Source organism: Pongo abelii, chromosome 6 (assembly GCF_028885655.2).
Source record: "Pongo abelii isolate AG06213 chromosome 6, NHGRI_mPonAbe1-v2.0_pri, whole genome shotgun sequence".
Taxonomy (NCBI): Eukaryota; Metazoa; Chordata; class Mammalia; order Primates; family Hominidae; genus Pongo; species Pongo abelii.
The window spans coordinates 129,759,215-129,786,111 of record NC_071991.2 but is presented as its reverse complement, the minus strand read 5'-3'; the positions used below and the strand labels follow the sequence as shown (position 1 = coordinate 129,786,111).

The 26,897-nt window shown below is 47.6% G+C and overlaps 1 protein-coding gene and 1 long non-coding RNA gene across 3 annotated transcripts in view; one reads left to right on the top strand and one right to left on the bottom strand.

Moving 5' to 3' along the window:
• PLXNA4 (plexin A4) overlaps positions 1-26,897 on the top strand; it is a 452,610-nt gene that overhangs the window by 127,195 nt on the left and 298,518 nt on the right. The gene's annotated exons all lie outside the window — the stretch shown is intronic.
• On the bottom strand, positions 7-12,407 carry LOC129060484 (uncharacterized). Its single transcript, XR_008527255.1, has 5 exons — positions 12,270-12,407; positions 8,600-8,705; positions 6,918-6,988; positions 1,137-1,256; positions 7-680 (listed from the first exon to the last, which is right to left on the bottom strand). It is a non-coding gene; the product is annotated as an uncharacterized LOC129060484 (long non-coding RNA).

Below are 26,897 nucleotides of genomic sequence, written 5' to 3'. Positions count from 1 at the left end.
TTTTTTCAAGTAGAGACAGGCTTCACCATGTTGCCCAGGCTGGTCTTAAACTTCTGTACTCAAGTGATCTGCCCACCTCAGCCTCCCAAAGTGTTGGGATTACAAGCATGAGCCACTGCACCCAGCCTGAGTTCTTAAACTTAGGAGAGATGCTCACCTTCCTAAGATGTGCTATGTGGTGTGGACAGAAGACTGACTTAGATGACCTCTGGGGATTATTAAGTCCTGTTTTAGAAAAGTGATCATTCTATGAAGTCTTCTGATGGATTAAGAGATGAGAGGTCCTCTCTTTGTGACATGGTATCCCAGTCCCCTTCCCACCTCTATCTCTCAGTCCATTTGGTCTTCCTCATAATCCCCTTTCTCCTCCACAAGAGGTCCAACTACCCCAGCTATGGCTGAAAACATCAGGACTTAGGAGATCAAAATTCACCTGGTCCCACCTCCCAGGACATTTTCCAGTTTTCCCCTCCTTCCCTTCCCATTGAGAATCTTGAAGGACTGAAGTGTGCATATCCATCAATCAGTTAATGGGGACAGAGTCTAGAGGGCACTGAGTTCTGACACAGTGAGAGCACTGAGAGCAGGAAGTAGGGGATGAGGTCCAATTCCGCTTATCCAGGTGATGCGCTATTCCATTCTGGGCTCTAGCGGGAGCCTGGCGAGCCAACTGCAAGCCTCTAAAGGGAAATCAACCGGAAATGTCAGTTAGTCAGTGGAGCGGGGCCAGAAAAATCAGTGCTGAATTTCAGATGTCAGGAGGGCAAGAGAGGGGATAGGAGGATGAAATGAGAGCATTTGTTTGCAATTCTAATATAACAAATGAGCAGATCACTGGGCAAAGATGCCTAATGAAAATGCGCATTATGGATGTGGGCGGGTGGGGAGAGGAAGGGAAGATGGAAGGTCCAGGCACAGGCCTGTCGAGGAATTCAAAGGTGTGTGTGTGTCTGCTGCAGGCCTGCTGCAAAGGGGAATGGTGCCAAAGACCAGCTAGCTCTAGGATGGAATCCCAGATCTACCGCTTACTAGTTGTATGGCCTCAGACTCATTACCTTAGCTAGTTGACCCTCTATTTCCTGGGAATTCAGATAGGGTAGGGTTTTTGTGAGGATACAATGAGGTAACATAGTTACCTGGATAGTTGATGCTTGATATAGCAGAAGAGCTACTCTATGTTCTCGTTTAAAAGATGCATCTCAGTGTCTGGTTTATAAAGTTAAGTTTCCCTTCTCTTCAAGGAGGCAGTTCAAAGGCTAAGAGAGATAGAGTTAGAGTTCAGATTTCATGCATGTCTGGGCAGCTGGGCCATTTGAAAACCTCTACCAGGTTTCTTCTCTGGGCCCCTCCAGTGGAATCCATGAGTTCCACCCTTTTCAAATTCCCCTTTCAATTCCTCTTTTAGCAGTGAGACTTGGGGCAGATACTTAATGGCACATGGGCTGGATTTCCTCTTGCATAATGGGATGGTGACAGTGCTTGTGCCTAGTTTGTTGGGCTGTGAGGTGACAAAAAGAAGTATAATGGGGTATTTGTTGTTGTTGATATGTTGTTATTAATATTACCTAACCTTTACTGATGGGGATAAAGTGCAGCCTCTGGTCTAAGCACGCTACATGCAGTTTCTCGTTTAACCATCAACAACTGTAAGGGGTTTGCACTGTTATCCACGTATAGCTCAGGGAGGTTGGGGGTCAGTCTACTTCTTGTGCTCAAGATCACACCTGGCTGTCTTGGTCTTGCCCCACCTTGGGCCTTTCCTTCCTCCATCGGAGCTACTGGGCTTGTGTTAACTTGGAGCAGAGCTGACCTAAGCCTACCAGGGAGACATCAGCTCAACTTTCAGGGCACAGCAAATGACCTCCTTCATCAAGGTCTCGGGAGTTTTTGCTCTTTAACTTTGACCTTCATTTTCCCACCTTATCACGTGAGCCTGAGAGGCTGTGTGAGGAGCTAGAATCCCTGAGGGGGGACACAGTGAGGGCTGAGCAGAGCCCCCAGAGAGAAGAGCTGCCTGGCACCCTTCGGTCCCATCCCACCCTGCCTTCCATCCACAGGGCGGGGTCAGTGGCATCTCTGGGACTGCTTTTTTGTATTTCTCACTTTTATTTTTCTGTACAGAGAAGTGAGGTGTTTCAACTGGTCTGGTTGTGGAATGAAGCCAGATCATATATTTGCTTTCAAAGAATTTTGGTGTGAAAAATGCCATTATCTATCTAGAAGTGGATGTCAAAGCTACATAGGTGTGACCATGATTTGCTCAGATGCAATAAATTCTGGTTCACACCATGGAGACAAGTCTCTTATCTACTGTACCCCATGGCAGTAGGCAACTAGATGTGTTGTGTGAGATGCTTTCAGGGGGAAGATCCACAGGGGCACTGATGATGGTCAGATGAGTGGATGCCAAGGCAGGGGCACTCACTCGGCTGTGGCAAGGAGAGGGCTTTGAAGACCCCAGAGACAAAAATCAAGATGGTGTGGGGTGTGAGTTGCCCCAGACAGGTCTCTTTGTGTCTGCTCGAGAAATCACATAGAAGGAGGAGCAGGTGGCAGATTGGGAATATTAACCTACACATGGAAGGGTGGATGTGGTTGGCTGAGCCAGGAAGCTCATGAGAACCAATCTTTTTTTTTTTTTTTGAGCTGGAGTCTTGCTCTGTCACCCAGGCTGGAGTGCAGTGGCGCCATCTCGGCTCACTGCAAGCTCTGCCTCCCAGGTTCATGCCATGCTCCTGCCTCAGCCTCCCCAGTAGCTGGGACTACAGAGTGCCTGCCACTGCGCCCAGCTAATTTTTTGTATTTGTTTAGTAGAGACAGGGTTTCACCATGGTCTGGATCTCCTGACCTCATGATCCACCCGCCTCAGCCTCCCAAAGTGTTGGGATTACAGGCGTGAGCCACCGCGCCCGGCCGAGAACCAATCTTAAGGGTTTTAACACACCTGACAGTGCTGGTTTTCAGTTTCTCCTGCACAACCAGAAAAATGATTTTGCATGCATGGTCTACTGACGGTGACCAGAAGAGCACTCAGGTGTGGGGAAAGTGGAGAGGGTGCATGGTTGCACACCCACAGGTTGGCACAGCTTCACACAAACCCCACACACCCTCCCACACCAACACACACACACCTTAACGCAGATGTGCACCAGGCTGCCTGGGGTTACTGGAACTTAGGTCCCTTTACATGTTCATTAGATGACACCTGCCATTCAAGATGCTCAAAGGACAGAACTGGGTCTTCTTTGTCAAGAAAGTAGTTAACCTTCAGCCAGGCGCAGTGGCTCACATCTGTAATCCCAGCACTTTGGGAGATCGAGGCAGGTGCATCACCTGAGGTCAAGAGTTTGAGATCAGCCTGGCCATTTTGGTGAAATTCCATCTCTACTAAGAATACAAAAAGCTTGGCTGGTGGCACATGCCTGTAATCCCAGCTACTCAGGAGGCTGAGGGAGGATAGTCGCTTGAACCCAGGAGGAGGTGGTTGCAGTGAGCTGAGAGGGCGCCATTGCGCTCCAGCCTGGGAGATGAGAGAGACTCCTTCTCAAAAAAAGAAAGAGAAGAGTTACTTTCTGACAACAACACCTGAGCCAAAGGGCATTATTAAAATTATGAGAAGGTGACTATCTGGTTTCCAAATTTGAAGGACAGGAGTAAGTGTGGACTAGAGTTTCGAGACAAAAGACTTTCAGATTCTAGAAAAGGGTATTAATGAAGGCTGAAATTCAGCAAGATAATGTTCTTAAGTTGGTCTGCAGGTTTTCAATCAGGCTCAGTTTGTAAGCCAAGCATTTGTGGAGAAAGAACAAAGGCAGAGGGATCCCACCCAGTTCACTGAGGTGGATGTGGCTTTGTTGGACAGTGTTTTAGCACTGAATGACAGCGGGGGAGCCAAAGGAATCCATGGCCCTCCTCTGCTCGCTGATGAGATTGGTCTATTATTGTGTTGCTTGGAATGGAAGCACACATTTTTTGAAAAGAAGTTATGCCAGAAATGTTTTAAGAGAAGTACCAATTTAGAAAATGAAGGGGAACCCTGGAGATGCCACATGTTGGTCTTTGGAAATTTTCTCTGCTGAATCCTTCAATAGCAATATTTTCACTTCTATGTAATAAAGAAAGGATGCAGACGTGAGGTTAATGAAGAGGGAAGTGTCTAAAGGAAGACCGAGTCCAGGGCAATCCAGGGGAATATGGTCATGACCACGCGCAGTGTTGGCTCATTGTCTTTATTTTTATTGACTGAGCACATGCCAGGAAATGGACAACAGGCCCGGTGGCAGCTGGAATTGACTCTAGAAACATCTGTAAGGAGAGGGCAGAGAGATCACAGTCATGAAACCATCAGTTTCTCGTTTGCACTGAGAAAAGAAAGACTGTACAGAGTATCGGCAGACTTGAGTTCTAGAAAGCAAATTGCCCAGTTGATTTAAACTAAAGGCAATGCAACTGCTCTCTCTGAAGGCTTGGGACTTTGGAACCAGATGGAGAGCAGCCCAGAAGCCAGGAAAGCTCCCCCAAAGAGGATGGGGTGCAACAAGGATGGTACTGCTGGTTGGATTTCCCTTGGCTGTAGGAACATGGGCCACAAAAAGGAAGGAAAGCCTCCGAACATCAGCAAAGGAACATCCCTCAGTTGGGCAAAGCTTCTTGTTCCCCAGGAGAATCTGAGGGAGCTAGGCCCCAGAAGACACCAGGAGTGGGAAAAGCATGGAGAAGTCTGGCTATCTGCATGGCTGTACCATGATCTCAGGCTTCGGTTGATTGGTCTCCTTCATGATAAAACCAGCAGGAGGGGTGTTCAGATGGAAGCTGGTGCAGCACGGGCTGGGTAAGCAGAGCCAACTCTATTTGTCAGCAACCAATAGGACCCTACTGGTGCCATCCCATCAAATGCCAGCCAGCCTTGGGCACAGTGTCCCGGGGTTTGACCTCTCAGGCCCTGCCAGCCCCGACAACCGATCCTTTTAAGTCTGCTAGATCAGGGCAAGGTAAATCACAGAGACAGAAAAATCAGGGGCCAGAAGGTATTGTTGATGCGGGAAGCTTGGTTCCTTGTTTAATGCCTGACACTGTGAGCTCAGGTTGGTCTGGGACTGTTTTTTGTCTTGGTCAGTGTTCCACAGTTGGTGCTTAGCCCAGGGCCTGGGCACAGAGCACACTTAAGTGGGAAGTTTGCAGAGGGGGACTTCTCTGAGTGATAAAATTTGGGAGGACAAAGGTCAGCAAAAGAAAAAAGAGAAAGAACAGAAAGAACCCCATGGAGAAGCAGCAGATTGGAATCTAGAAAGAACATGTAGGTGGTGGGGAAAGTTGCCCGTTCGAGAAAAGTAAGAATCTTGAGGCATTCCCAAGAAAAAAGGGAGTGGAAAGGACATCTGTTAAAACTTCTGAAAGTGGGATGGGGGTTGGGAGATTTACATCTTTACAGGCTTCTCTTTCTTGTTTCAGTGCTTGCTGGCATCAAGCAGTAACTTCATACATAACTTATATACAACCCACAGGCTTATCCCAGCTTCTGGCATCAGGGACCTCTGTGGCCCTGACACAAGAATCCAGGCTGGTGACACTCAGCATGTTCCCTTAATCTCCCACTCTTTGTCCCTGACTGCTAACTCATCCTCTGCTCTTTCAGATCTGGATCTGTCCTCTCTTTTTGTCTCTGGAGTGCCTGGGTGTCCCTGAAGGCCACGTGTGATCATTAAGGGCTTGGGGCTTCTCCCAGATAGGGTGAGCACATGGTTCTCCAGCCTCAGAAGATCTGTGCCCTTGTCTTGCCCCTGACTCTGATTGACTGGTGACTTGAGGTCAGGAGTGTCACTCTTGCATGTGATTTTGACCGAGCACTGGTGGCATGCCACTTCACAAAGCAGTTGGCACTCCTTACCCTGAAGGACTTCTCCAAAGTGAAGCCCCAACAGACCTCTGGCCTCATTAAGCTGAGTCTACCTTTGGGATCATCCTTCTCTGATATTCAGTCTTTGCTGGCCTTGGGCAAATCACTCTTTGTGAGACCTTCATTTCCCTGACTGGCAGCCAAGGAATAGGATTATTATTTGACTGAATAGCTTTTTAAAATATGTAATGTAAAATAGGTAATGATTTTTAAAAATATAAATATAATGTGAAATGTAAAAAGGCATGAAATAGACTCCAAATGCAGGGTTTAAAAAAGAATTCCATTCATTACTACCTAAAAACACTGAGCTTAGTGCAATGAGCACATGGAAATGCTAGGTCCTATAGCCTTGGGATCTATGGGCAATGTCCTGTGCTTTGGAGCACAACGTGCTCCTAGCTAGGGAACATCAGTGGGGGTTAAGAGAATTTTGTTGTTATTCTCAATTCAATGCAGTGAGCGTTTATGGAGGATATATTGTACTCCTGGCACTGTGCTGGACACTGCCACCCAGAAAGAACTCACCATGATCTGAGGAGCTATCAGCCTCCCCTTACTGGTCAATCTTCCAAAATACTAAAAAGGGAAGCATCTTGTCCAAGATCCCATGACAAGTTCGGTGACAAAGGCGAGTTTAAAAATCACCTACCTATATAATTTACCTTTTGTTGCAGTGCAGGTGTGATGCAGTCATGTGGGGTGGGAGCTAGCAGGCAGAGACTAAGAGTTAGGAGACCTCAGTTCTAGCTCTATTTCTGATGGGAACTCACCATGCAAAGTTGTGGTTTACCATTGGGAGGGACCCAGGGTCTACTGTTCCTATATTATATTTGAGGAAGCAGAGTCTTCAATATCCTAAGCCTTGATTTTTTCATATGTAAAATGGAAATAATAATACTTACTTTGCATGGATTTTAGCAAATAAAATTAGAAAATAACTATCATATTATTTTGGAAAAATAAGTGCATAGCAGCCTTGACTTTGCTTCTAGAAGCGGATGTTGTCCTGTTCACCAACCTTTTTTGCTCTTCATCCCCTTCTCTACCAGGTGCCCAAGTGAAACCTTATAGATCCCAGCAGCAGGGTTTCTGCCAAGAGAGTCAGATGCAATTTTTAAAAACATTTTACTTGTGGGCAAAAATCCCATAACAGCAGCTAGGCCTTGACCCCTTCTGGTTGACTCTTTTCACAAATAAGTGTTTGATTATCACCTTTTGTGGTAACATATGTGATTTATTTTATGTCAGTTCTTTGGAGGGCCCTTAAAAAAAACTGCAAAAGCGTTCACTAGCAGCTTTAGGGAAGGGGAGGAAAGAACAGGAAGAATTATGAACACACACCCTTGGAATCGTTATCATATTAAACCTGTGTTCCTTGAGAGTACGGATTTTCTGATATAGTTGGATCTCTTGCCTCTGGACAATGAAATTGCTATCCTCTGTCACAGAATAAATTACCTGTCAGGCTCTTTTAAGCAGTTTCAGGATGGTTAGTTTGAAGACAGCAGCCCACGCTGGAGAAGGCAGACGGGGCTGCGTGTGGGGAGAGTATACTTTCAAAAGTTGCTGGTTGCGTGTCGTAGTGTTATTTGCTGTGTCATTTTGATGGGGTGTGATTTGACAGCTGCATGTGAGAGGCAGCAACCTCAAAGAATTGAGAAGCACCTTCCAGGTGTTTGTCTGTGCAACATATGTCTTTGCAAGGCAGGGGGAAGGTAAACCAAGGTTCCCTTTTTCAACACAGAGATCCTGGCATTCTCCTGCAGGTTGAAGCCCAAAATTTGTTTTTGTTGCCTCACTTGTGGGGAAATGGGAGAACGTAATTGACCCTATTATGAAGATAAATTTGTGTTTTATGGCAGCATGGCACAAGCCCACACAGATCACACACACACACACACACACACACACACACACACACACACACACTCATACATGCACATGCACACATGTGTGCACATGTGAAATAAGGTTTTCCAATAGCCAGAAGCATTTATCCTAATTCCATAAAGCTTTACAAAGTGCCACACTGCTCATTCACCATTGGGAATTTTTGAGGTCATGAACCAGGTGCTTCTCTCTCTAGTAATGCCCTACTCAGCAGGGCCTAGAGGACCATGGGTGCAGAGGAAACTGTCCTAGGGCCTTTAGGGAAAGGGAAAAGAGAGTAGAAATAATTAGGACTGCAAACTTTGGTTGGTCACCTGTTGTGCAAACCTCTGAGTTCAGATCTTGCCCCCTAAACAAGTGGTTTGCAAATATTTTGGTTCCAAAAGCTATTTGAGCAGCAGAAAATGCCCCTCCTTCTCCCACAAAGATCCCTAGCAAAATGTGTCACCCAAGGTGACTGGGAAAGGTAGCTTTGCATGGGGATACACATTGTATGTGTATATGTGTATGTGTGTGTATATGTGTATGCGTATGTATATATATGCATATGTGTGTATATGCATGCATGTGTATGTATGGATATATGTGTGTATTTGTATATCCATGTATACCTGTGTGTATACATGTATGTATAATATGAATCACCAAGTAAATTGCTTGTTCATGTATTCTAAAGTGTAGCTGGCCACACATTCTGAGAGACCAATTTGCAGATAGCCTGGAGAATTTTCAGAGACCCCCAGGGATGCCTTCGTTGGCCAGGGCGGGACTCCATGGTTGCAGAACCCAAGCAAGGTGGGCTTGTTGCACCTGTGGGCCATGTGTCTGAAGCTCCGGCACCTGCCAGCTGCACTGCAAGTGTCAGGGCGGCTGGATCTGGCTGAGACTATTTTCTGCTTCTCAATTCCCTCCAGGCCTGAGAGAAAAAAAAGAGAACTGCAGTTTGTGAATGATACCAGGGCTGCTGAATGAACCAGGGACTGTTTACGTTCTTGCCAATTGTAAAGCACGTTATACACGGTAATAATTGCAGGTTAATACTTGCTGCCTGTGATGAAGTTTTAAAGGGATGTGACAGTTCATCTCAATGTGGGTTGAAGAATTAATACATCCACATGTTTCATATAAACCTGTGAAAGTCCATTGATGACTTACTGTCTAGCAGTGGGCAGTTGATATGGAATAAATCTTTTTGTTTTGATATGTTGACAATCAGCTATAAGGATGATTGAAAAAAAAAGCTATTAGACCAAGAACAGAATTGTCAACATTAAGCATATCTAAAACTCCACAGAACTGTAATTTTTAAAAACAGCTATTGTGGTGTTAATATGTGCAGGACATTAGGCTAAGCAAGCCTAATTTCCAGCAAGTGGCAAAAATAGAATACTCCCATAGTCTAATATCAAAGTCCTTGTTTTACCATGATGCTATGGGATACTTTTAAATATATGTTAGACTAATACTGAGATTATCCAGTTAGAATTATCATCCTATCTTGATATTCAGTGTGTGGTTGAGAAGTTAGCAGTTCCCTGTTTAACTGGGTAATATGAACAATGGCTTTCTTGCAAATAATAATGTTATATATCTACCTACCCTACTTTTGCTATGTCATTTTAGACCTGAGATCATGGGGAACATCAAATAATAATAAACCAAATTAGTATTTATTGAGCACTTACTACATGCCAAGCCCTATGTCCCGTGTTTTATCATGGATTATGTCATAAAAGCAACCCTATGATAGTTACTTACTGTTATCTACACCTCATAGATGAGGACATTGAAGCTCTAAGTGGTCATATATTCTAAAGCTGGTATTTTAACCAGAATCTGTGGTCCTAACCACCCTTTAACCCAATTTGTAAATATGCTTTTGGCATGCTGTGTGCAAACCCACACACATGCTTATACACCTGTAAGTCGTGCTGAGGTTTTCCTGCATAGGGTGTACCAGAGACACACTTCTCAAAAGCTCCATCCTCCCAGAACCACAACCACACACAACCACATGCTGGATGCAGTTGCTGCCCCTCCTCTTGACTTTCCTTCCAGCCTGGCCTCCACGGAACCCATGGGCGTAATCTTGGCTCAAGTTAATTTCACTTTTCACTCCTCCCATCTCTCCACCTCTCTTTCTCAGTGGAGACAGTGTTTTCCACTTAATGTGGAGGGAATGACATGGGCTTATCAGGCTGCCCTCTGCAATCACACGGCCCTCCTGCTGCTGACAGTCTGCAGTGTGTGTACTCATGTTGCTGTGGTCACCACCTCTGGGTTTTGCTGTATCTTCAGGTGGTGTGTATTTAGTGGTCTGGGGCCAACCTGGGGTGGGAGAAACAAAGGAGAGTTTCACTGAAAATAGGAGAGGCTGAAGAGGCCAATGAGAGTGCAACAAGCTAAGGATCTCTTGGTGCGGAGGGTACAGGGCTGGTGGCTTTTTCTGTTTTTTTTTCTTTTTTTCCTCAGATGCAGCTCTCCTTCCATTTGTGATCCCGAGCTTCACATAGGCACATGCACAACCCCCTAACTCTCACACATACACCCACACATCACCAGTGATCGCAGTTTCATTTGTAAGAATGTGTGTGTCTGTGCACGTGCTTGCATGCAAACATGCACACACACGTGTGGTCACATCCCTCCCTGCTAGATTTCTGCCCTTCAGGAGTCAATTTCTTTGGATACTTTAAGGGGATGCACTTAAGACCACGAGGGGAGGCAGCTGGCACAGGCCTGGACTTTTCAGGGTCTTCCTATGCGCCATGTTCTGACTATTGCACTTCTGATTCTCTTTGAAGAGCAAAGTGGATGCCCTGTATTAGTTGGTGTGGCCACTGAATTGGATTCTCTTCTCCAGAGCATCAGCTTGTAGCCATTTTCACCTGAGGACTCAGAGAACAAAGGAAAAGAAAATATAAGGCTGCTCCCTGGGCATGCTCCTTCCCATCCGTGTTTTGGGGCCAAGGTCAACATGGGCATGATCCCTGAGCAAGGCATGCGTATGTGGCGATGGAGCATCTGTAGGGCATTGCAGCAGGAAAGCCCAGTCATATCCAAGTCAGATGGCTCCACATGCTCCTGCAGGGGTGGCATCTGAGCTGGCCAATAGTTCAAGTGTCCTGGAGCCCTGAAGCAGCCTGCATTGAGTAGGGTATAGCAGCTGTGAAGCCACTAACAGGGACTGCATCCCAGCTTAAGGGAGGGGCTGGGGATTTTAATAGGTCATTCCTAGCTTGTGGCAAACATCTTTCAGCTTCTCCTTTCCTCTCTCTCACTCACTGACCTTTTCACTGTCTCTGTCCTGTGCTGATTTTGGGTCTTCCTTGTCTCTTGGCTCAGCAGCCATCACTGAAATTCAGAGCTCCGATTTTCCATGTAGCAACTTGGAGGAGGGGTATGCATAGGAACTTTTCTTTGCATTTCTCCAGCGATTGGAAATTGAGGGACAGGTCATCTTGCTTTGATTGGGATCTCCCACTGCATTGGTTCCTTCTGCTGTGTTTCCATTTGCAGTGAAGGTGCAGGTGGAGGAAGGGAATTCCTAAGCTGGCTGGCCCTGTCTCATTGCTCATAATCTATGGGGCAAGCCTTCTGCCGCCTGGCTCCAGGATGGCTGGGCGAAGTAATTATCCTGGATGGTGGCATGGTGTTCGTTGCCATGGCATTACCTCATCACTCCCTGTTTTTCACTCCAGCTGCTTAAAATATAAACCAGACCCGTTGTCCCCATAGACAGACTCCCTTCAGAGTGGGACGGAGTATGCAGCATGTCATATGTCATCTGATTTGCAGCGTGTTTGGGTGATTGCCAGATGAATACAGGAAGAAGGAGAGTGCAGCCTGGAGTGTGCAGGGAGATGTGTGGCTTTCCAGGGACAGAGTCTCCAGGCTGACACCTGACCCAGCTGGGGAGTTTGACAAGTTGCCAGCCTCTGAGGTCTCATATGTGGATTGGAAGAAAACCTAGAAGTCACCCATCATTTTCTGGGAACTTGAGAAGTCTGTGGGGAGCGGGGTGGGGGGGTGTCCCTAAGCCAGAAACCTCTAATTTAGAGAATATTAGTACAATTGTTCTCTCTATCCCAACAATTTGCTGAGAAATTGTTGGAAGCTGCTGGTGTCTACTGGCTGGGTGCTGACCCTGGCCTTTGCCTCACAGGGGTTATCCTTGGACTACAAAGCTTAGAGCTTTGTAGGGGAAGAGAGAAGAGAGAAAGCAGGCACTCCAATGTGTAGGAAGGGGAAGGGAGATGGGCTCAGTGGATGTGCTGTGGATGGTCACACTCACACGCTGGCTGCAGCCTGTCATGCGTCTCATGGGTGCTCAGAGGCTCACCAACACAAAGACAAGTGTTGCCAGACACAGGTGGCCCCGGCAAACACCCACAGACAACCCCCCGGATGTCCAGCTGCATCTCTGACTCCTTCCTTTCACTTTCCACTTTCTTCAACACTCCTCACTGTTCTTTCTCACCTCCCCTGTGAGCCTCACCCCTCCTTTGCCCTCTGTTCTCTTTGTAGGAGATTGGGGTGGTCGGAGGATGGTGGTGGTCCTCCAGGCTGCTTGGGAGCCCCCTGGCTGGAGGCAATTTCTGGGTCTGCAGGCTCCATCCACAGGGCTGATTAGAACAGGCTGCAGTCTGAGCAACTGTATTAAGGAGTGGTTGTCATGGAAACAGGGCTCTTGATGTTGTTTAGATTCCAGAATCTCTCCCCCCTCCCCACCTTGGTTATTTTCTTTCCTCCCTTGTTTTTTCCCCTGGGGCTATGGGTACACGTTCAGTAGGAGTTTGTGGACCCGCAGCTGACACTGAAGACTGCAGATCTCAGCCGGCTCCATGATGCGACCATTCTAAATGAGGATATGGATCTGTGTGTCCAGGAAGCCTGAGGCAAGGCACACATACTTCCTGCTCCAGTCCTAGAGATATAGGCTGATGTGTCCAGATGCCAGAAGCACAGACTGATGCCCCAACAAGGGTCATTTATTCATACAGAAGGGTGGGGGAGAGATGGAACAGACTGGGAACTTGGATCTCAGCCCTGTCTCTTCCCAGGGTGGCCCCAGAGCAGAGACCTGGAAAGAGGTGTTGAGCCTCTGGACTTGGGTTCCTCATCCTGGGTGAAAAATTAGATTGGGGACTTTGGTAAATCCTCGACAAGGCTAGTGTTTCATCCATACAAGAGACTAATCCTCTAACTCTCTACACCTGTACCCATCAAGGCCGTGCCAGCTTGGTCAGAGCAAAGTGGAACTCACCGTTCCACACTTAGGATAACATCGTTCATAGGCTGTGTGCCTCGGTGTCCCCAAATGAGGCAAAAAGGGGTTCATGTTCTTTCATCTGACTACATTCATCCCAAGGATGTTATGTGGCTAAAAAGAGATAGCAGATGGCAAGCTCCTTGGAAAGAAGCAAGTATTATACAAAGAAAGAAATAGTTGTAGTCAGGAATCTGCTTTAAGATAGACTTGAAACAGCACGACTTAAGAAAAGCCACAAACTGATTTGTGTCTTGAGGGAATCTGAACTTCTAAGTCTGAATTTTGCTAAACATCAGGGAGAGACAGTATAGCATGCACAGAGTGTTCACCGACCTCTCTGCCTTCCTTGCCTCCCACCTTGGGCAGCTGGGACAGGCATGGCAGAGATGCCAACCAAGATGGATAAGGTGAGCCGGGCCCCAGGGACAGCAATGTGGGTACACTACGGTGGCCAGAAAACCATGGAACTGGGAGCTGGGTGCACACTGCAGCCAAAAGAGCTTGGAAAGCCAGCACCGGAGTTGCCAAATCTGATGCCAGTGAGGGCACTGGGGAGAGAGAAGGAGAGACAAAAGCAAAGTGTCAGAAACTGAGGAAATAGGAACGGAAAGGAAGGGCAACCAAAGGCGGGAGGCGTCCTTGGAGTCAGGCAAGGCTGCGCAGTGGTGGGCAGACCAGCCTGGTTTCAAGGCCCAGCTTGGAGCAGTTGCATAGTAATGGCACCTAGTAGGTGCTGAACATGCTTTCATTGATGGGCTGACACTGGTTCATCCATCTCTAGGGACTGGGATCATCAACTTTTCCTTCTGTGAATCCTTAGCCTGATGTTAGCATGTCAGGCACTTTTGTTTCTAATTTCCCTCCTCTGCCTACTCAACTGAATGGAATGAGGGTATGGAGGGAATTTTCCAATATGGTGATTCTTTCTGGAATCCCGAGAGGTGCCAGATGAGGTTAGGAAGTCAGGGCTGACCTAAGTCCTTTTATCTCCTTGTTTAGGAGGTCGCGGGTATCATAGGTATCACAGGTCAGGTCTTCTGTTTGAGGCCTCTCCTTCTAAGTGGTAAATTGTGCAGCTCTCTAAGTAGGAAATGATAAAAGATAAGATGGTGTCCAGCTGGTTCTCTTTTCTGAGAACAGAGAGGAAGCTTCATGCACAAGCCAGCTACTCTCTTCCTTTCAGTGGTGTTTCTGCTGTCTCCATAGGGAAATGAACACTGAACACAAACCTCAGAAAAACACCCTATTTTAGAACAGTTCTGCTGTGGCCGTGGCCACATGTTTTCTCTTGCAGTTGTGTTTCATTGAGTGTCTTTTTACCTCCAGCCGCCTGTGTTTGGCACTAATGAGCAAGGGTGGCACTGAAGCCTTTGCTGGGTGTGTAGGGTAGAAAGCTTCCTGTCCACTTCAGGGACCCCCCCAAAGCATGTTTTTGGTATTGCTTTGTTACTATGACAAAAGGTGACATCAAACCAGTGGCTGTAGGAAAAGGTAACATCACAGAGTTGTCAAAAGCGGTGAGTGATCTCAGAGTCAAAAATATTGATTTTTCCCCCCAAGTTTTACTCTAGTAAAGAAACATTTATAGAATTTAGGAGATTAAATATAGCTCCTAAGTTTTCCAACCCAGTCAAGTGCTTTAATCTAGTCATTTTTGTTGGCCCTGTTGCTCATTTGGTGTGGGTATCAACCGGAACTAGACAGAAACATCATATGTGTAAGAGCCACTGTAATGCACAGTGTAAGTATAATGAGAAACACTTACAATGGTGGGATGGTAATGCATACAAGAGACGTGATAGCTCCAACAGTATACTGTACTTGTTTGCAGAGATGCTGTGGGAAAAAAAATGCTAAAAGGGACTCGAAAAGCCTAGGAGTTTAGGCAATGTCATTTCTAGTGGTGTGTTTCTGGAAAGATCCTTTACTTTTTGGGGCTTTGTCTATATGATAAATGAACCTACTTTAGAGGGATGTTGTAAAAATTAGATGAGAGAATAAAGGTGAACGCACTATCCAAATGCAAACTGCTTTTAACAATACTGTTTTCTTATGAGACGTTCCCACAGCCTCCTTCTTACCCATTCCCTCAGTTTTTCCATCTGTGAAATAGTCCTTCCCCACACCCCTTCAACAAGCAGACCTCCTCCCCTTCTCTCCCTCACGTTAGTGAAGAAAGAATAATAGATGTGAAAATCTTTGAGTTCCTTGGAACCAAGGAGTGGGATAAATACCCTATATTGATTATGATGATTATATCTGGGACTAGAAAAATATGATTGCCTGGTTGCCAGTAGCAACCAGATGGCAATGCAGGAGTAGGAAGTTGAGCTGTGTTGTGTGGAGAGCTTCCCTGAGCACAGAAACACATTTATTTTCTTCTTTATCTCAAATCCCCATTCCTGCTCTCTTGGGCTGGCATTCTTGCTTTTGGGAGACTGGTCACTCATAAATGGGATTTGAAGAGAGTTGCAGAGAGGACTAACTAAAGGCTTCTTAGGGAATGCCACGAGTGACTGGTGAGTCCTCCGTCACCAGTTCTGGTACCCCGTTAGATGAAGGAATGGGATACCCAGCTTCTTGGAGTGAGGAGGGTGGGCTGTAATTGGACCAGGGAAGAGAAGAGACTACTATTGTGGAGAAACACAGAACCCCCACGCAAAGGAAGACAGAGGAGCCATCTAAAAAGGTGTGGGGGAGAGCTCGTGACAGAGGCCACCTGTAGGCAGTATGGGGAGGCTCTGAGCCTGGTTAAAACCACTTCCACCTAAGCAGAAACCAAGGTCTCAGGCAGGCATTGATTATGAGAGGCGAGGTCCTATCCTCATCTCAGGTGTGAGCAATCTTGTCTCCAAATTCCAGATTCCTCTGTAGCACTGGGCTACAGTCTGTGCTGAACACACATTATCTCATGTACCCTTATTTAACTGATGTCATTATTTATGTAGTCACATGGCCAGGGAGCGCCGAGGCCAAGACCGGAGCTCATGGCTGCCTGGATGCAGGGCCTGTGCTCTCTCTGCCAAGATGCTGATCGTGTTCCTAGCAGGTCAGAGGCCTAAATCTTGAGCATGAGGGTTCCCAAAAGTGAGCCTTCCTGCAGGTCAGATGTCTTGCAGGTCAGAGGTCTTGGTTTGAATGCTGTGACACTCGTGTGTTCTAAGAAAGAAGGCCTTTAACTTCTGAGTCACGTCTTCCCCCTCCCTTCCTCCTTCCCTCTCGCAGTGTTGGGGCTATGAGTTTTCTGTTGAGCACATTGACTTGCCTGACAAAGGTCCCCACATGGGACTGCACATTTCTGGTTGTTGGTTTTCACTAGCTGGCTAAGGAGTGACGAGGAGGGTGTATGTCAGTTTCCTGAGGATGTGGTGTGTGCCTCACCACCCAGGATTGGGAGGGGGAGGGGGAGGTGGGGAGTGATTGTGGACTGTGGTCAGCTACCCTTCCACCTCTCTGGCAAAAACAAGCTTCACTGGCCCGACTGGGACGCCTGGCCAATGGACAGAATTTGACCAGGATTAGCAAATTTCTGTTGAGAATTTGCTCCGTGCAGGGCACGAGGGTAAGCACTTCACATGTTTAACCACATCTCAGCTTCACACAGACCCTATGAGATGATGACTCCATTTTATTGCCTCGGTTTTACGGATGGGGAAACTGGGTTCCAGAAAGGACTGATCATTTACAGGGAGTAAGTGCTGGAGTTGGACTTGAGCCCAGTTTATCTGACTCCTGGGTCTACACTCATAACCACGAATCACTTTACAAGTCCCACCTCCTCCCGCTGGCCCACAGTCACTCTTCTGCTTCACCCAGTGGTGTGGCCGAGGCTGCCGCTCCTGTCCTAGTTTAGGGTTTCTTTAAAGGGATTCCTTGCTTTTCCAGTCCTTATGTACTCTGCCACCATGTTCACTTTCCTAATCTCGTTGCCACCCAACCATCTTTGCTCAGAAGACTCAATGCCTGCTACCACCTACAGATGTTTAAACTCTTTTGCCTGACTTTCTTGGCCCTCAGCAATCTAGAAACAGCTTAACTCTGGATTGTTAGCACTCAAGCTACTATTCCTCAAGAGGCATGAAGACTGCAACCTCAGCTATCCGTGTTCTTATAGACACCATCATGCCTTGCTAGTTGTTCTTTCTGGTTGGAATTTTTCTCTCCTCTTCCTCTATGCCCCAACTGTGCATACCCTAATCTGACTCATCTTGTCAGGCTTAGCTCAACTGCCCCCTCTGTCATTGGCCCTTTCTTGGCTTCCTCAGCTGGACCTAATTCTCCCTCCTGTCTGCTTGCATAGGATTTGATCTGCCTTGTGCTACTTAACAATTTCCATCTTGCACATTGATTTACTAATTCACTCAGCATTTCCTGAGCTTCTCCTGTGTGCCTCATGAGGTGCTGGGTGCTGGGTGCAGAAGAGGAGTAATGTCCCTGCTGGTCAGGGTACTAACTGCATAGAGACTTGGTGTCTGTATGTGTCTGATATCCTGTGCCTGATTTTCCTCTGGCATGATGCCAGAATAGGCATTCCCTCAATATGCTGGTTTTGAATGAATGAAGATACTTGGTACTCCCTGTTGCTAAATGGACAGGCAGTAGGAGAAGACAGTGGTAAGTTGGGTTGTGCTGCATAGAAACTCAGGATGTTGGTCTCTTATTACCTTATATGCCACAAATACCCTCTGCCTAGAGAGGGGCAGATTGAGACACAACTCCTCTTCCATATTCTTCTGGGGAGGGATTGTTTGCCCATCTAGGGAAAGCTGTCATCCAGCTGCCCACCCTGCTCCTGGGGACTGGGTTCTCACAGACATCAGAGGTGTCTTGAGCAAACCTCGTAGGATGATTTCCTGAGGGCTTCCATGGTTGGTAATAGCCTGGCCTACCATGGCAATGTGACCTAGAAAAGACTGACCATCAAGCCTTGTTCTAAATACCATGCTGGGTTTATGGAGTCAAGGAATGGTTAAACTCTGGGTGTGGAATAATCAGAGAAGCACAAAGTCATCTAGCAACATCCTAGAGGAACAGTCAGCAAACTCCAACCCATGGACTGGATCTTGTTTGCTACTTGTTTTTATAGCTCACAAGTGAAGAATGATTTTTATGTTTGGAAATGGTTGAAAAAAATCAAAAGAAGAACAATATATCATGGCATGTAGAAATAATATGAAATTCAAGTTACAGTGTCTGCAAATACAGTTTTGCTAGAACACAGCCATGCTTACCTGTTTATATATTGTCTGTGCTTCCTTTCATGGTGTGATGGCAAAGTTGAGTTGTTGCTACAGAGATTGCATGGCCCATAAAACTTAAACTATTTCTTATCTGACCCTTCCTGGGAAAAGTTTGCCCACCTTTACTCTAGAGGGCAAAGTTCTTCCTATACCCATCCATTTTGGTCAAGAAGGTAGAATTTCCCAGCTGTTCAGTGGGTGGGACCAGTGAATTGTAACCCAGGGACCAAAGGCAGAAGTTAAGGAGTCTGCACGTGGACAAAGTGTTGGCCTGGGGCTGGGAGTCCTGAGTTCTGTTGGTTTGGGGCAAGACCTTTTCTCTCTCTTGGTCTTTCTCATCTTGACAATGAGAAGTTTGGGCTGCATGATCTTGAAGGGGGACATGGTTCTCTAGTCTACATGGCTATTCCACAGAGGGGTCTGCATTGCATGAGGACTTTCTGAGCCATCCTTTGAGGCCCTGAGCTGGAGGAAGCCCCGAGCTGACCAGCAGGCAGACATAGGAGTGCCTTTGTCCTCCCCACTCTCCTTCAGGGTCTCAGCCCTAGCACCCCGAAAGCTTTCCAGAAGTACCATCTTTTCCTCACACTGGTCCCTGTTTAGACTCAGTTCAGCCTTTTTTTTCCCCCTGAAGTGCCTGAGATCTAGGAGAACTGTAATTATGTAATTCTTCCTCGTTATCTTTTCTAATTGTTCTCAGAGCTGTTTCCTAAACTGATTGGAAACAATTGCAGACAGGGAATGGAGTGGGAGGTAGGCAAGGACCTGGCGGCTGGCCAGAGCTTGGCTGTCTGATGGAGGCAGTGTCTTGGCAGTGGTTACAAGGGCCGGGACAGAGGGGACCACCAGGAGCCAAGCTGCCCCACATGGTTCCTGTGTCTGAGCAGCAGGGGTAGCAAGAAGGAAACACTCACTGAGGTGTTGGAAGCTTTGGTTTAATCACCACAAAATAATAAATCTCCCTCCTGCTCTCAGGCCCTAGAGACCCAGCTGTTTTCCCTTTCTCTGCTGACGCTGGTAGAGCTCCCTGGGGATTGCACCAGGGGCCAGCAGGGAGCAAGGTCCTCGCCTCCTGGCATCGGATTGTTTGTGCTTTCTTGTTTCTTTTTTTTTTTTTTTTTTTATACTTTAAGTTTTAGGGTACATGTGCACAATGTGCAGGTTAGTTACATATGTATACATGTGCCATGCTGGTGTGCTGCATTCATTAACTCATCATTTAGCATTAGGTATATCTCCTAATGCTATCCCTCCCTGCTCCCCCCACCCCACAACAGTCCCCAGAGTGTGATGTTCCCCTTCCTGTGTCCATGTGTTCTCATTGTTCAGTTCCCATCTATGAGTGAGAACATGCGGTGTTTGGTTTTTTTGTCCTTGCGATAGTTTACTGAGAATGATGATTTCCAATTTCATCCATGTCCCTACAAAGGACATGAACTCATCATTTTTTATGTCTGCATAGTATTCCATGGTGTATATGTGCCACATTTTCTTAATCCAGTCTATCATTATTGGACATTTGGGTTGGTTCCAAGTCTTTGCTATTGTGAATAGTGCCGCAATAAACATACGTGTGCATGTGTCTTTATAGCAGCATGATTTATAGTCCTTTGGGTGTATACCCAGTAATGGGATGGCTGGGTCAAATGGTATTTCTAGTTCTAGATCCCTGAGGAATCACCACACTGACTTCCACAATGGTTGAACTAGTTTACAGTCCCACCAACAGTGTAAAAGTGTTCCTATTTCTCCACATCCTCTCCAGCACCTGTTGCTTCCTGACTTTTTAATGATCGCCATTCTAACTGGTGTGAGATGGTATCTCATTGTGGTTTTGATTTGCATTTCTCTGATGGCCAGTGATGATGAGCATTTTTTCATGTGTCTTTTGGCTGCATAAATGTCTTCTTTTGAGAAGTGTCTGTTCATATCCTTTGCCCACTTTTTGATGGGGTTGTTTGTTTTTTTCTTGTAAATTTGTTTGAGTTCATTGTAGATTCTGGATATTAGCCCTTTGTCAGATGAGTAGGTTGCGAAAATTTTCTCCCATTTTATAGGTTGCCGGTTCACTGTTTGTGTGCTTTCTTAACAGAACAAAAATTGCAACTCTTGAGCCATCTATCACCCCCAGAAAGCTAGGGAGAGCCAGATGGGGAGAGCATAGGGACTTCCCACAGATTTCAGCCTGAGTGGGTAGAATGGGGTCCCTGCTATGAGATCTTTGGGAAAGCATCAAAGGTGCTGGCCCTTTGGGCCAGAGCCCCAGGAAAGGGACCCTCCTGGGATGTCCTTGCTGTTAGGAATTTGTTCCCTCGTTGCATGGTTCTCTGGTGGGGGCAGGCAGAAGGCAGCTCATGCAGGGCACTTGGGGTATGTGGGGCCTCCCATGTCACCTGGAGGCTTTCCTGCAGTGTCCCTTGGTTTCCCTGTCTGTGCCGATGTCCTCCCCTCCCCCATGCCTCGTCTCACCTACTTTGCAGAAGCATATGGATTTTCTAGCAAGGGGAGAGGAGAGGGGATGTGGAGGGGATGACCACCTTGCCTGTTGTGCACAGGTTCTCCCTGCACGTCCACACCATCTCTTTAACATTCCCAACAACCCGGGGCGTGGAGATGGTCACTTCCATTTTCCTTTTGCAAAAACATTTGCAAAGGAAGGATCACATTGGATTCTGCAAGCATGTATGAAGCACATAGTGCATGATGGGTTCTAGAGAAGGCATCGGGCAGGAGAATGGAGTAAGACAGAGCCCCTTCCCAAGAACCAGACTCTCCAAGATCACAGGGACAGTCAGACCATGACTTGCTGGTGGGCAAAGCCCAGCGGGTCTGACCCCAGAGCTCTTTCCACCAGCCCCTGAAGCTGCCAGTTAAGATGGATACTTAAAGCTGCACTACTCACTTGGAGGAGCTAGCCCAGGTTCAATTCTTTTAGGGGTGGAGGTGAGGGCCCCCACAATTGTCACCCATGAGTTTATGACTGGGTAGGTGGGGGCCTGTCCATTCTGCTGTATAGTTATTTCTCTTCTCTCTTTCCCAGCCTCTGGAACCAGAGAGGGGAGGAAAAAAGGAAGAGTGTGAGGGGTGCTGTGGACGCTAACTAAGGTCACTCCACTTTGGTCTTCTACCTGGAGCACCCCAGCTCCCCTGGCTGTTTTTAAGGTCATGAATCCTTCCAGCCCCGCACTCTGATCCTGCCCTCAGTCAACCTCCTGGAGCTCAGACGTCTAGTGCGCCATTTCTCTGAAGGCTTGAAGGTCTGGGGTGAGGAGCAGGAAGAGGCCCCAAGGTCTTTTGTCTCCCAGAAACTCTTCCCTCTGCCCTGGCAGAAGAGACAGCATTGCAATTTCTTACCCGGTTGCCCTGCTAGGTTGCTCAAGTCTCCGAACACTTTTAAAGTTTGTGAGTGTCTTCGATAGGGGTCACTGACAAGTTATGGGGAAGAATCCCCTCCTGGGCCCCGTTTCTTGTTTCATATGCTGAGCTTGGTCCCAAGCGGGTACAGGTGAGTGGATCCAGCTCTGGCCTGTGGGGCTCTAGGGGCTACTGCCCTAGGTCAGCATTTCTCAGCTTTTTAAAAATCACTTTTCCCCCTTGGAGAAAAGTTAAATTTAATTTAAATTCTCTTTAATGAGATGACATGTGAATTTATTGAGTGATGTTGACCTTTGGAGGGCCACAAATCATTATATCTAAGATTTTTTTTCTTTTGCCCTCTAATTTTCACCCTCTGGGGATCACTCTTGCACCCATTGAGAATGCATGTTCTGGGCTTTCCAGAAGACTATATGTTTTGAAACTGTCTGTAATTTCTCCAGACTCTCACTTAAGCTATAGAAAGGAGGGTCTCAGTGAATGAAGAATGTGCCTCCCAGGACTTTAGATGGTACTAAATCTGCTACTAGAGCAAATTTGCCTCGGTGTTTCTGGGCCTCCAAGTTTCCATGTATGAAATGCAAACACTTGCTGCTGCCCCTTCAACCAACAGGGAGGCCACACCTAGTGTCAGGTGGGCGTGACACTGAGCTAGGGTTGGGCAGACATGACAGCGCTGGTCACACTGTGTGCCTCACACAGAGGTGGAGACAAGACATCTATACTGTCCTGTTCCTACCCTAACTTCTGCCTGGCAACCCAGCCAGTGGAGGAGTGTCCCTGAGGGAGAGGACCCCTGCCCCCATCACCTTAGCCACTCTGCTGGGTCATCACCGGGGGCCATTGAAGGGCTGATGAGCCATGACGGTGGGCTCTGCAGGATGATGGAGGCCCTGTGGAGTTGCTCTGGGCATCTTCTCTTGCTTGGCCACGCTTCTTGACACTCCCCCAGTTGTACACTGAGCTCTCCCTGGGAGAGGCCCTCTTTCCCCTTTTCAGAGGCAGGAATGAATTCACAGCAGTGGCAGAGGCTGGGAGGAACCAGAAACTGTGCTATGCCGCCTTCCTCCTAAATGAGGCACCCCAGAGTCCTGTGCCTGCACTTTATGAATAGTTTTCTCAGTTTCAGAGCCAGGGAGTTGGGGCCACTGAGCAGGGTCAGGGAGCCTGGGCAGGAGGCCTGAGGGCTGCAGAAGCCCCTGTCTGCCTCCACTGGAACTGTCTGAGGGAGGCACCATGTTCAGGAGCAGGCCAGAGCCCCCAGCTCCCGCCCCCACCTCGATGGAGAGTTTAATAGGAAGCACAAATCAGAAACAGCCTTCTGGAATTTGGTTTTGGTTCCTTTCTCTCAGTTTCCTCAAATGTTTCTTTCTTCTCTGTTTCCCCTGTCCTTCTCCTCTCTCTTTGTCCTCTGCCCTTTTCTTCCTCCTTGTATGATTTTCTGGCTGAGTGTGTGGCCCTGTCTGCCTGCCTGTCTGCCTGCCTGTCTGCCTCTTCTAAGGCAGGTACCCCTGACTGGGGTAAGGTAGGGCTCAAGGTGGGGAGAGATGGGGATCTGATGAGGGAGGGTGAGGAAGGGGAGGAGGAGCCAGGAGGGGCCTGGGATTCCGGGACACAGACAGTAACACTTTCCTGGCCTAAGGACGTTATTCAGCCTTCCCCTCCCCTTTCCCACCAAGGTCATAAAATCCATTTCTTACTTTCACCAATTCTCCTGTCAGTGCCAGAAACACACAATTAGCTTTAAAAGTGTCTCCAAGCTGTGGCCAGTTAGAAATTTATGACTTTTTTTTTTAAAGCTTTCCTTTAAAGTGGGTAATTAGGTGTATTTCTCCAATGGTAATTTTAAAAATGCTAATTGGTCTGCACTCTGGAAGGAGGAGAAAAAAACTTTCCCCCTTATTATCTTGGCACTAGGGAGACATAGAAGAGATTGACATGGCCTGAGCCTCCAAGGAGAGAGGCTAGGCGCCTGCTCTTTTACAGACTTGGCAGTGCGGAGGGTCCAGGAATGGTTTTCTGTGTTCCAGACAGTGGCCTTGCCAAGGGGTTGTGGCACAGTGGGGCTGGAGAGGGCAGCTGGGGTAGGGCGGGGCAGCGAGTGGCTCGCCCACCCAGGTGCCATGATGCTGACACCCAGCAGAGGGGTGGCCTTCCTGGGAGGATGGGTGGGCTGGACGATGCGTGGAGGGCACACCATGGTCAGGAGTCAGCTCTAGCACAAGATTGACAGCTGCCAAACCACATGCTAGCAGAACCTCCTTTTTTTCCTATTTATTTATGTATAAAATTTTTATTGATTATATAATGTGATGTTTTGGTACATCTATGTCATGTGTAACCATCAGATCCGGGTAATTGGGATATGCATCACCCCAAACATTTATGTGAGAATTCACCATTTGGGGGAGGCTGTTTCTGCCAGGGACAATTACAAATGGAATCGAAAGGGGACAGCATCCAGGGTGTATAGTGTCCTCACATGGGGGAGGGGCAGGTCACAGGGAGCCTGGGCAGGAATGAGGCTGGGAAAGGAACGTTGGCCTGGGGGGTTCTACTGACCTCCTGACTTGCCAGGCAGGGTGGGGGTTCCACCAAGATTTTGGTCCCTACAGAAGGATGGAGATGACCTCAGCCTGGTTGGACGTCCACAAGGAGCAGTGCCCCCTCTACTCTCTTGTGGGCCTGGGCCAGGGCTCTCCAGCTGAGCTCTGTCTTCAGCCCCTTCAGCCATAGAGTATATTGGGACTTGGTATGGATTTCCTAGATCTGCCTCTTTTTCAAAAGTTGCTCAAAGATGGAGTAAAACCCAGGCCAGAGAGCGGGGGCAGCCCAGCAGCACCAGCGTGTGAACCCACAACCCCTACGTTTCCAAGACATGGGCCTGATGTTGGGTGAGGAGCTCCCTACTCCTCTTTTTGGGGCTGGGGAGTCACTGAGACCCTGGCGAGGAGGAGGCGTGGGCTCATTCCTTTCAACATCTCAGCCTTCTCTGTGGGAAAGCTAAAGTGGGGCTAGAATCAAGGGCCTCAGGTGACCCCTGCTCGTGGTTAGAGGCAAAGGGCATGTTCTGGGAGCTGATCCAGAGGGGAGGGCAGCCCTGGGAGGCACTGACCTCCATGCAGCCCCGCCTGGTTCAAGGGGGCCTGATGGGAAGTGGTGCGTTCTCCTAGAATGCTGTTGCTTTCTCCTTGTGGCCTCGACGGTGGTGGCTGTAGTGTGGCCATCCCCATGTGTTGCTATGTGAGTAACGCAATTACGAAGACACAAAACAGGGATGAAAAACATTCTGCAGGAGAGAGAAGGGGAGGGAGGACCAGTCACAATCAGCTCTGTTGTTATCGGATCATTTCAGGGAAGAGTAGGATTCCAGACAGGGAGCCCAGTTCCATTTAAAACCCTGTGCTGTTGTGGAAGGGAGGAGTGATGATCAATTAAACAGATTCCTCAGCTTGTTTGCTGAAATGAGCTTTTATTAAGGATATCACTTCCCCTCTTTGGCTTCATGACCATCTCTAGAAAAGCTGGATGGGCATGTGACTGATATTCTGGCCCCAAATCTCTGCAGCTCTCTGCAACTTCCCTGAATTGCTCTCAGACTCAGTTTATCCATCAGCAAAATGGGGAGAGGGAAACCCCTTCATTCTCTCTGCTGCAGTGTGACAGATTCTTTGGAGCCCTGAGGGAGGACAGAACAAGGCCTAGATCCTGGCTTTCCACTTCCCAGCTGAGTGGACCTGGGAGCGTCCCTTCACTACGTAAGCTTTGGCAGGTTGGGAAAAGTTAAATGAAATAATAACATGAATTGTGCAAAATAGAAACATGGACTAAATCTGATTGATGTAAAAGTGAAAGATGAGCAATGCAAAGTACCCAGCACAGTGCTGGGAATGCAGAGCCTCCGCAGGGCAGATCTGATTTCTTTGCTACCCCTCCTGGCTAATTCCACGGTGTTCGCACAGGAGCAGGCTGGAGGGGATGAACACAGTTCAGGAGTCGTGTAACGAATTCCATGCCACCCCAAGGGGCTAGCGGGGCAGGGATGATGAATGTTCTTAATCAGAACCTGCCACACCATCCGTTCTGCTCTCCCTTGACTCTCTGCCTCTGATGAGGTGGAGAAGCCTGGCTCCCTCGGCTGTGGGAGGCTTTGCTTGGCAGACCTTGCCTTCAGAGGTTTCCCGAGGTGCTAGGCCAGCTCGTTGGTCCATCTTCTGGGGTTATCCAGAGTTACTTAATCTTTATGATCCTCTGCCCAATGGGGTAATAATACCCCCTTTATAGGGATATTATGAGGATTAAGAGAGATTATGTATGGCCAGGAGCTCCTGGAACAGGGCCTGGGCCTTGGAAAGTGCTCAGCAAATGTTACTTCCCTTCCCTCTGCAAACCTAATAGACAATAAACTGGCAACTGGACATCCGACTAAGCACATCGTGAATTAGCTTGAGTCATAAAGGAGACAGAAGGGGAACCAGAGCCAGGCCATTGGATATGGCCAACACGAATCTGTCTCTGGATGAATTACTGCTGGACAATTAGGATGGCCCCTATTAGCATGGCTGCTTGGAAGGGTGGCACGTTCATGGATTTTGGAGGTCGGCAGCCATACTTTTGATCTCAGCTTTAATGATGCACCAGCTGTGTGACTTTGGGTAAGTTGCATATCGTTCTATGCTTCTCTGTGTGTGCACATACATGGGAAGAATTAAATGCCGTTGTGGCTGTAGAAAATCTGGAAGGACACAGTGGATCCTCAATAGATGTTCATCTTCTCCCCTCTTGCTCTCTGAGGTGGGAGATCAGTTCCATCTGAGTAAGGCACCCATTGTTCTGCAGGAAGTCAGATTCTTTGCATCCCATCCATGCAGAGCCATACAGGGTGGAGGAGGGTGCTGGGCTCACATGTTCACCCTTGTTTTCCAGCTTCTAGGGTGGGGCTTGCATAAGGCATAGACTCAGAGCATTCGGTAACCAACTGAGCAAATAATTCTCAGAGTATGACCGTTTTTCTGTGACTACAGGTGTCTATTTGACAATGACTTCCCTGTGAAAGCCTCAGGGCACTTTGATGACATTACCTCATTGTTGGGAGAATTTTAGAGGCATCATTTGATCTATTTCCCAGCCAAGGAGGGTGAAGAATACAGAAAGACATTGGCTTGCCCAGGGTTGCAGCGAAGCAGTGGTGTATTTGACATCTCAGTTCTAAGCTGGGGTT